Source organism: Heptranchias perlo, chromosome 10 (genome assembly GCF_035084215.1).
Source record: "Heptranchias perlo isolate sHepPer1 chromosome 10, sHepPer1.hap1, whole genome shotgun sequence".
Taxonomy (NCBI): domain Eukaryota; kingdom Metazoa; phylum Chordata; class Chondrichthyes; order Hexanchiformes; family Hexanchidae; genus Heptranchias; species Heptranchias perlo.
In genome coordinates this window covers 42,695,583-42,706,170 of record NC_090334.1, presented here as the reverse complement: position 1 = coordinate 42,706,170, position 10,588 = coordinate 42,695,583, and the positions used below count along the sequence as shown (strand labels likewise).

General features: G+C 38.4%; 1 long non-coding RNA gene across 1 annotated transcript; it reads right to left on the bottom strand.

The window, feature by feature from the left end:
• Positions 1 to 4,501: 4,501 nt before the first annotated feature.
• On the bottom strand, positions 4,502 to 10,543 carry LOC137326447 (uncharacterized). The gene is made up of 3 exons (XR_010964197.1): positions 10,456 to 10,543; positions 9,346 to 9,531; positions 4,502 to 4,911 (listed from the first exon to the last, which is right to left on the bottom strand). It is a non-coding gene; the product is annotated as an uncharacterized lncRNA (long non-coding RNA).
• Between the last annotated feature and the right edge of the window lie 45 nt (positions 10,544 to 10,588).

Here is a 10,588-nt window from a genome sequence, read left to right as displayed (position 1 = left end):
AGTTGGTGAATTTTCTTGTCAGGAGGAGGGTGGTGGAGGCCAAACTTTGTCCCAAGTAACAGAGTGGCCTCCTGCAATGAGTGAGGGTGTCCCCCCCGCCCCAACCTGTCAAATGGACCTTTGCAGCTGCCACAGGCTGAAAGCTGCAACACGTCCATTTCAACTGGGAGTGTTTTCCCCAGTACGGGAAACAGTCCCAGTTGTCTCTAAAATCCCACCCCTCTTGACATATTCCCTTAATCAGGTCTGTTAATGACCTGAAATAGCAATGTAAATAGTCTTAAGTGGCATCCCGCTGGCTTTAATTGCCTGCGGGAGTCCCATATGCAGGGGCTGCGCGCGCACGTCGGCGCATCTGTGGGGAACCTGGAAGTGGGCAGGTTGGAGCCGCGCTCCCGACCTGCTCCGGGATTCCCCGATTTTGGGAGACCCCCCGCCAGGAACGCACCCGATAGCGGGTGCTAAAATGAAGCCCAAGGTGTTTACCCTGAATGACACAATAGAATGTGCTGCCTACCCATATGCAAAATGGCAGCCTTGGCAGGGTAGAAAAAGTGCAACTTTGTTTTAATGTAATTTAATTATTTTTATTTGATATGTTTTACTACTGGAATTTTAAGCAATTCTATCTCCAATGCCAAATTAAAGTACACATCTCTAAAGAGATGTCTCAGCCATATTATTTCTTTTCAGATGCTGATAAATCCTGTGTGCCTCCAGCATTTTCTGTATTTATTTAAAGCGCCCTACTCTTCTAAAAGCAAATCCAATCTTTTAGGCTTCTGTTATGTTTTTAACATAAGTTATTGATCAATTCAAAATTAAATTTTAGTTGCCAAACCATATAGGGCTTTCACACCTCTTATGCTATTAGTCTTGACATAATATATTGTTGAACCATCTCACTACTGAAGCCAGTGATTTGTTCTGGGAAAAATAAGTGCAACGTTAAATTATTTAATTGCTTTTTGCTAATAAATTTTCCCTTACAGCTATGGATACATATTTGTCAAATAAAGATGTACAAATATTCTCCTGGCTAATGTAAGTTTTAATATCACAAAAGCTAATTTTCATAATGGATGAGGATTAATTCTTATCCAATTAGGTACTACAGTAGACCTAAAGTATTCGTTTCACAAAAGAAAGAATTAAAATTGATCTATAGAGGCTACTTTTTAAGTGCAGGGCGATGTTGTTCTCAAGTCACTAGTGTTAAATTGCAAATGAGTAATGTAGGTCTGCTACTGTTCACTTGTTCTATTCCAGTTTAATAAACTTGTTTGGCAGTTAAGGCCCAAAATGGGGACAAATGTAACGTTACTTTGCTAGTTTCAAAGACTATGAAGAATCCCAAGGAAGTACGAACACATTACAATATTTTACTGAAATATTAGCGCAGGCAAAACACCCTCAAGGGAGTAGGAAGCTAGAGATGAGCAACCAAAGTAGTTTGACACACAGGGTCAAAAATATCTAGAAGAAAAAAAAATGAACCCAAACTTGTGAGGACAACGGGAAACCTATTAACACCTCCCCCCATCAAGGTTTCTAGTTATAAAACTGAACTTTTAATTATGTGGTTTGAATTGGTTTTTTTGGGATTTTTGGTTTTCATTTCAGTGTAAACCTGAGCAGACTGTGTGTGATATGACGATGAAGATTCTACACAGTACAGGTGCTGACTAGTTACCGTTATGGAGCTGAGTGACTCAGGTGCATGGGGGGTTTGCAGTCTCTTTCTGGATGAAAATGTATAGTGGTCTAATACTTTTACTGTTTAGAGAACCAGTTTTGTTAAAGATCCAACAAATCAGTAGGTACCGTGGATTATTATTTTTGAAACTGGTAACATAATAAGAGAATAAAGAAGTTTACTATTTATGGAGATATTTTGGAGAGCCATTCTTACTTGACACTTGTTCAAGGCTACAGCAAAATGTAAGGGTGAGTATCTAACAGCTGCAGTGTTGTCAAGCAGTGGCTTTCCGTTTTTGTGCGGCTTTATTTTCAAACATTGGGCCAGAAATTGCTACCAAAATAACAGCGAGTTTAATGCGCATGGCGTTATTAATGAGTAAATCATCCAGCAACATGTGGCAAGGGAGAGATACCCCATGAATTGCGAATTGCCACAAGTTGCTAGGCAATTTGCCCCGATCCATGTCAGCCTCGCAAAAACGGCAGCTTGCCCGCCACCACCCCATTTAGTTTGAGGAAATTGCTGCATTTGCACATTAATTAAACTCACCACAGAAAGTTAGGGCTGGTATTTAACAGCATAAGTGCCTATTTAATGACAAGATTTATGTTCCTGCAATGCCACTCAACCTCTCCGGCCCAGAAAGGGAACAATTTAAACTGTGGAATCTCATTCCTACAGGTAGTAAATTGTTGTTAGAGATTTTTTAAATGAAAAATTTTACATTTTTTCTTACTTTTCCTGTTGCCCTTTTCTCTCTCCTTAATGCAATCTTTCTTTCCCTCTCTTTATTTCTCTTTCTATACTTGATTTGACTCTAATTCGCCCTATTTCCTTCTGCGTCATTCCTCTGTTTCTTTCTCAATCCTTAAATCTCATTGGTTAAGGAGATAGACAGCTGGTCCCGTTGTTCACCAGGGTTCCAGATGCTCCATTGCCCTTGCCGTGCTGTTATAAGCTCGCACTTCCAGCAACTTGCACGCTAAAGATTTTCGAGCTGAAGGGTGAGGGAAAATGTCTAACTGATGGGACATGCCCCACACTAGCAAATTCTGGGCCACTGTGTTGAAGATGGAAAAAAAATACAGCTACGGTGTTAATCACATTGATATATTTCATATCATGCAAGAGTGCAACAAAGTCATATATATTAATATCTAACCACTTAAACTGGGTTAACCTAGTTTTACAGGACAATCAGGCCAATTTCTCTTGAGCAGACACAGGGCCATCATGCCATAATAAATTAGTCTAGATCTCTCCCTGGGATACTTTCCACTGGTTGGTCAGAGTAATCAATATTTGAATTTCCCATTCGTAGGAATTAGGCATCAAGTCTAAATTACATCTCCCATTAGCAATTAAATTCAGACATCAGACATCTGCCACCCTCCCCCCCCCCCCCCAAACAGTAAATTTGGGCTGGAGATTTCTTTTCAAATAAAAGTCTCTATTGTAGGGAATACACAGCTGGAGTCATGCTCTGCTAACAAAGCTCTAGCTATTTTATTTTTGTTAAAAAAATTTGGAGCAGCAGTAATGACTGAGTCTAATTGGTCTGGAGACAATTTTGAAACTTAATGTTTATTTGTTCCTGATATTTTGCATTAACACCAACACACACCTGATTTAAATAAACCAGCCACAGTAGCATCATGCCATAGTGTCCAGGTGGTGGCCATTATACCATGTGTTATTGGGGTATTAAGTTCACTGCCAACTCAAAAATTGGCTTAATCTTTTTCACTAGAATAGCTAATCAAGAGTATAAATTGTTTACACTGCCACACAATGAAAACTTTTTATTTGCACTTCAATCATCTGTGTTTTTAATTATGTACAGCATTTTCATGCAGCAAAATTGAGATAGCAAAACTACGTAATGTTTGTTATTTATATTGAAGTTGTCTTCATCCTACACCTAGAGTACTGCTTTACTATATGTATAAGATCAGATTGCATTGTAAGTCACTCAATTATTTGCCAATTTCTATTCTTCCAACAGGGAGAACCCATTATGACAGCTAGAGAAGAACTATTCTGAAATCGCCACTAAATATTAAAGATTATATTTTGATGTTACTTAGTACAATTAGAGCTTTGATTATTTTTGATCACTGTTTCTAGATATTTTTAAACTTTGAATTCTGATGTTCTCTATTTTTAAAATACATACTTTTCTTTCATTCTATAACTGCAAAATTGTCTGTAAATAGGAGAATTGTAAGGAAACAATGTGTTGCATTAAGCAAAGTTAAAGGGGCAAATTACTGAGAATAGTTAGGAAATTGTAGGCATATAATTTTGGGAATCAGAAAAATGATAGCAAATTCCATTTTACTTTTGATACCTTTTAGAAATAATTGAGAAGTAAAATTTAATTTGCAACACTTTTATTAATTATATTTAGGTATAAGGTAGGGAGCACATGGCAGTGCAGTAGCGATGAGTGATGGGAGGATAATGCTCAGTGAGGTGGAGTTGTCTGTCCTTCTCAATTCCCAATCTGAACGCTGAACAGAAGTTGCACTGACTCCCTGCAGGGGAAAGGAGAATTGAAGCCAGAGGAAGGGAAAATTGAAGCCATGAAGAGTATCTCATGCCTCCTAATAGTTAACCAAAGGCAGTGGAAAGTGATGGCCAGGCAGACTCAAACAAAGAATCATTTGCTTTGAAATAATTACTGAAATACCAAATAGATAAATTTAAATGTAATGTAAATACCAACCACACACTCATAAGATAAAAGGAATGTCAGGGTGGAATAAATAACCAAAAGGGACATTTCTTTGAAGAGTCTACTGCACATTTTAATTAATGTTAGGCATGAAATGTCAGTCACAAGGAGTCTAGCGTAATATAAAATACTTTTTACAAGTCAATATATATTCACTGTACATATTAAAAGTATAAAACCAAGTTTGTATGGGTGCTAGTCCACTCATCCAAATTAACAATGGTGCAACGATTTACAGCTTAACACAGGATTCAATACATTGTTCACATATCTTCAGTATCCACATGAATTTCAGAACATCAATCTCTATCATTGTGTTTCCAGTCATTGTTTCATGAAGTTTGGGTTTTTGGTCTCATTCTCATTAAGCCATCTTCTGGCAGATTGTTTGGAATCAAAGTCACACAATTTTCTTGTATGCTCAAGGCGGCTCTTTTATTATGCTGAAGGACACAGGCAGCAGCAGCATTCTCTGAACCAACATCAACAAATTGTGAGAAAATGGGCAAAATGGCTCTTTGCTCAACAATAGTTCCCATATAGACAAAACTCATCTTGCAGGCTGTTGGTGTCCACAAATGTTTAACCAATCTCCCCACTAATGGAATTGAAGTTATTTTGGACTCCTCTCTCGAACATTCCTAAATCTATCAATTTGAAATTTCAGCTGTTCTTGCCATAGGCAACCAGAACAATACAATTTTATGGCCACAAATCATGGTTGGAGATACTGAAACAAGCAGCCGCAAACTGGAGAACCAGACAATCATCATAAGCTCCCAAATTACTTTTTAAACCTCTGCAGTTTCTCTGATGTAGGCTTAACGGTTAGAAACAAATTTGACTAGCCTGCAATTTTTTTTCCCAGTTATCTTCTTTGAACAGTTCATGGTGGTTGATTGAAAACAACGGGCTGGACCTTACTGGAGCGGGGCATCTCACTAGTTAGACTTTTCCTGCACCCTTCAGCTCAAAATTTTTTTGCGCCCTAACTTGCTGGAAGTGTGAGCTGATAACGGCGTGGCCAGGGCAATGGAACATCTGCGACCTGTGTGAACAGTGGGACCAACAGTGTATCTCCTTAACCAATGAGATTTAAGGATTGAGAAAGAAACAAGGAATGACGGAAAAGGAGGGTGAATTCGAGCCAAATCAGGTACAGAAAGAGAAATAAAGAGAGGGAAAGAAAGACTGGATTAAGAGGGAGAGAAAAAAAGGGACAGAAAGGAAAAGTAAGAAACAAAACTTAAAACTGGCCTTTTTTAAATCTCTAAGAACAATTTACCACCTGAAGGAATGAGACTCTAGAGTTTAAATTGTTCCCTTTCTGGGCCAGAGAGGTTGATTGGCATTGAAGGAACAATTATCACATAGTTAAAAGGATATTTACGCTCTTAATTACCAGACTAAACTTTCTGTGGTGAGTTTAATGGGCAATTAATGTGCAAATCCAGCAAGTTCTTAAAAATAACGGGTAGGTTAAGGGTGAGATTCTGTTTGTGCAAAGCAAACGGCATAGCAGTAAATCAACCAGCAAATTCTGGAGATGCACAACTCACAGCGTATCTCTTAATCCTCTGAACTTGCTGGCCAATTTGCGTATTAATAACAGCGTGAATTGTTAACATGTTATTTTTCCAGCAAGATCCGGCCCGTTATTTCTCTCTGAACTTTCAATATTCTTTAATTCTTCCAATTTACCTCCAAGTAAAAGATAGTGTAGATTCAATTATGTTTTTAAAAATTCATTCACGAGATGTGGGACACCTAGGACAGCATATATTTCCCATCCCTAGCTGCCTTGAGACGGTGGTGGCGAACCTTCTCCAACCGGAGAGCGAGATACAACTGAGTGGCTTGCCAGGCCACTTCAGAGGGTAGTTAAGTCAACCAGATTGGTATGGAACTAGAGTCACAAATAAGCCAGACTGGGTAAGGATGGCAGTTTCCATCCCTAAAGGACGTTAGTGAACCAGTTGGATTTTTATAACAATCTGACAACTTCGTGGTCACTTTTAGCGATACCAACTTTTTATTTCCAGATTTTGTTTTAAACTGAATTCAAATTCTCAAACTGCCATGGTGGGATTTGAACTCACGTTCTCTGGACTATTAGTCCAGGCCTCTGGTCCAGTAAAATAACCAGTATGCTACCGTACCCAAGTATATTGTGATAAGCAGTGTAGTACATTAACCACAAATAAAAGAATGAGGTCCCTTTTCTGTGGACTAAGTCTGCCTTCACATTCTGAACAGAACAAAAAAAAAAATGTAGTATTGCAAAAATTTTGCATCTTAAACAAATCTTGAAGCTTATTCATTCATATTAGTGTTCTTGCTTTTAGATCTTTTGCATGACCATCTCCAGTATATTGATTGGTATCTGTTTTGGGCTTTGCATATGCTGTTTGATAGCTTTGCTTATTGCCCTTGTAACACAAAGCAACATCTTGAACCTTAATAAGAAGATGAATTGGTAACAACCCTACTTAGCTACTTTACAGTTTGTCAGCTCATGGGAACTCATCAGACTGAAGTGGTATAAATTTCCCAACAATTACCCCACTTTTTACTGACCATCTTATCCTTTCTGAACATGCAGCATTGTGCGTTCTAATCTAAGTCATGCAATAAAAGCCAATCAAATGCATCATATTTTCCTACAGCAGACACTCCACTGTGCTCAAAGTTGGCTGCTGTCCTAACTGTACCATGGCCAATCTTTTCACTGCACTCTCTCTTATAGTTAGAACAATTAATGCTAATTAATTTCCTTTAGCAAGACTATGCTTTAGTTCTTGTTTAAAATTATGATAGCATTTCTCTTTCACAAACCATCCTTAGTTTATTTTTGAAGGATCTATCTGTTGTTCCTTTTAAAAGTTCTAGCTAACTTGATTCTAGGGGGCCAGTCACCATTTTTAAATTAAGTTCCAACTTAAATTCTGCAGAATAGGTACAATTTCCCATTACAATATTTGGTGCTGAAATGCTTCTAAGGATATGTGGAATAATTAGAGCATTGTTGCAATCAGTTTTTAAAAAGTGCACATATTCACCTTTATATTACATAACCTATTTTTCTCTTTATTGCTGAATTATATTAATTTTTATTTTTCTACACCTGGTGACATGAGCACATTACCAGAAATGAGATGTTCTGAGCAGGGAAACTAAAGATGTTCAGATGCGGTGCTGTGTTGCATATATTCAAACCCACATAAGGATACTCGAAGTGTCCTCTTGTGGGCAAAATATTCTAACAATTATACTAAAATAACTGTTTGCTATGCATTCTCCCTCCAAAGCTCTATTTTCAGAACCCAGATTATGATCGTTTACATAACTAGCCTCCACAGTTTCCAAATCACTGAACATACAATTAGATTAGACAGTGAAAATACAAAGACCCGATACAGACTCAGGAGAGCATATTTATGTGTAATGGATTCTTTTCTGGTAGCTTATACATACATACGCTTTGAATCCTCTGGAGGGTGGCAGTGCTGCATTACACTGCTGTTATGCAGAATAACAATATTGGTCAAACCTTTCTCTGCTCCTGTTAGACTTTTTTTTACATTTTGGTGTACAGACAATGACTATCAAATGTGAATGTGGCTGCAATTTCATATAATGAAAAAAGCACAAGCTTTAACAAAACATTTTAGTCCAGACTTCTATGCAACTAACTTAAAAGATTTAAACGCTAGGATTTATTTGATCTTTTGAAATTTGAGATTAATAGAATGTAATGAAATACTGGCTTATCTGAATGGATTGTGATATTTCTCCTTGCTCTGACCCTCACTCCAACCAGGATTCTGCAACCTACTCCTAACAATATTGATGATGTGGAGATGCCGGTGATGGACTGGGGTTGACAATTGTAAACAATTTTACAACACCAAGTTATAGTCCAGCAATTTTATTTTAAATTCACAAGCTTTCGGAGGCTTCCTCCTTCGTCAGGTGATTTTTTCACATCGTTCACCTGACAAAGGAGGAAGCCTCCGAAAGCTTGTGAATTTAAAATAAAATTGCTGGACTATAACTTGGTGTTGTAAAATTGTTTACAACTAACAATATTGAAGCTGTAAAGACAGCAAGACTGGAATTGGGAGAGATAAGTCTCAAACATCAATCTGTTCTGTGTTTACCTCAAACACAAGACCCAGATAATTTCATTTGAATTCCCATCCCAGAAAAATAATTATTTAAATTTCCCCCCATACTATGCAGCCATCCATAGCCAAAAGGCTAGGTAATGCAGTGTACCCAATTTCTGGCCGTGCTTTTTTAAAGTTGCTCGCTGAAGTTATGCAAGAGCATTTGGGAGAACTGTCCTTTTTTTTTCCCCTTTCCTCTCTTCCTGGGTGAATTGCCTGGCTTACATGCTTTGCTGACTCTTAACAGCATGATACAAACTATAATTTAGCCTAGCATATAGAAATGGATATGCCCATTTTGCAGACTGGAGTGTTAAAGATAACAGCAATGACACTGACTGTCTGGTGGAATACTTCACTCGACTGGGGTTACTTTTGGTCTGCCTCCTGTTTCAGTATCAACAGCAGACTTGGAGATTTTGCTTACAATATGATTGTCCTTGCCCCTGGTCTATATTAAAAATGGAAGGATCCTGAAACTGATCACTGGGATACGCTACTTATACCCTCAGTTTCCCGTTTTTAAACCAAATATTGATCTAGCACCACATTTTAACCGCTCATGTGTGACTCCTTATTTTAGCTGTTAATCATCAATATGGAACCTTGCTAAAAGATTTTTGAAATCCAAGTATAGTATTAACTGCATTTTCAATATCCATTATGTCTGTAACATCTTCAAAAAAAATTGGTTTTTTTGTGTAGAAGCTGTTGATACTACCTCTAACCGTACACACCAGTTTTATGGAGAGCTATGCTTGAGAGGCTGAGCGATATCCCTTGATTAGGGATTATTTCCTTGCTAGAAGCAATTATATTTTTTGGGGAGAGCTAGTGGTTGCATCTGGGTTACCAATTCTTCTGGATTTTCTGGGAGTCTCCAGGAATGGAAGACGAATCTCCAGGGCAGTGCTGCTAGAAACCTGGGAAAAATAGAGGTTTGTGAACGTGGTTTATGCCATCATACTTCCTTTAACTGCACAAAGGCAGCCTCCCGATTTTCTGAATTTCTTTCGCGACAGCTACTGGCACAAAAGCGCAAGCAAAGATACTCAATTACAGGTGACCCAACTGTTGTAATGGTAAGTGTAACAACATTTGCAAACTACAGGCAAGCACCATGTGATCAAATATTACATGAACAAACTCCAGGAATATATCCATCCAGAGTCGGCAACCATTGACCATTGGTATTCTTAGACCATTTAGAGGTTTATGACCAAACTAGAGTGAGCCACAACACAAACTGTTTAAACACATGGAGCTATATATTTTTTTCCCACACTGCCATACATCAAGGTAGGTTACATATTTAAATCAAATGGTTGAGACTTGGTAGAGCTTCATGAACCTGTCCCAACTGGCAGCCAACTACTAGTCACTGGGCAATTCAATGTTAGCAAATTCCACTCCAGTACTAGTTTATGCCAACAAGCAGGAGGTGTTCCAGGCCTGGAATACAGAAGCAGTAATCGCACAGAATAAGACAACAACTTGCATTTATATAACACCTCTAACATAGTAAAATATCCCAAGACACTTCACAGAAGCATTATCAAACAAAATTTGACACCGAGCCACATAAGAAGATAAGGTGACCAAAAACTTGGTCAAAGAGGTAGGTTTTAAGGAGTGTCTTAAAGGAGGAGGTAGAGAGGTGGAGAGGTTTAGGGAGGGAATTCCAGAGCTTAGGGCTTAAGCAGCTGAAGGCACGGCCGCTAATGGTGGAGCGAAGACCATAGTCTTCCACTCATTAGAGAACAATACCCCTTTAAATTCACATTAAAAATGTTTCTAAACAAACCATATTCAAAACGTATCATCATTATCGAACTAATTCAACCCACCAGCTTCCTGACTGTTTTCCCACTCACACACTACAGCTGTCTGCCATGAGCACAAGACCCACACACGTGACACACAACCGACTCCAACTCAACGCTTCGGCTTTTGTTTCCTGTGCTGCTTCTCACGAACCGT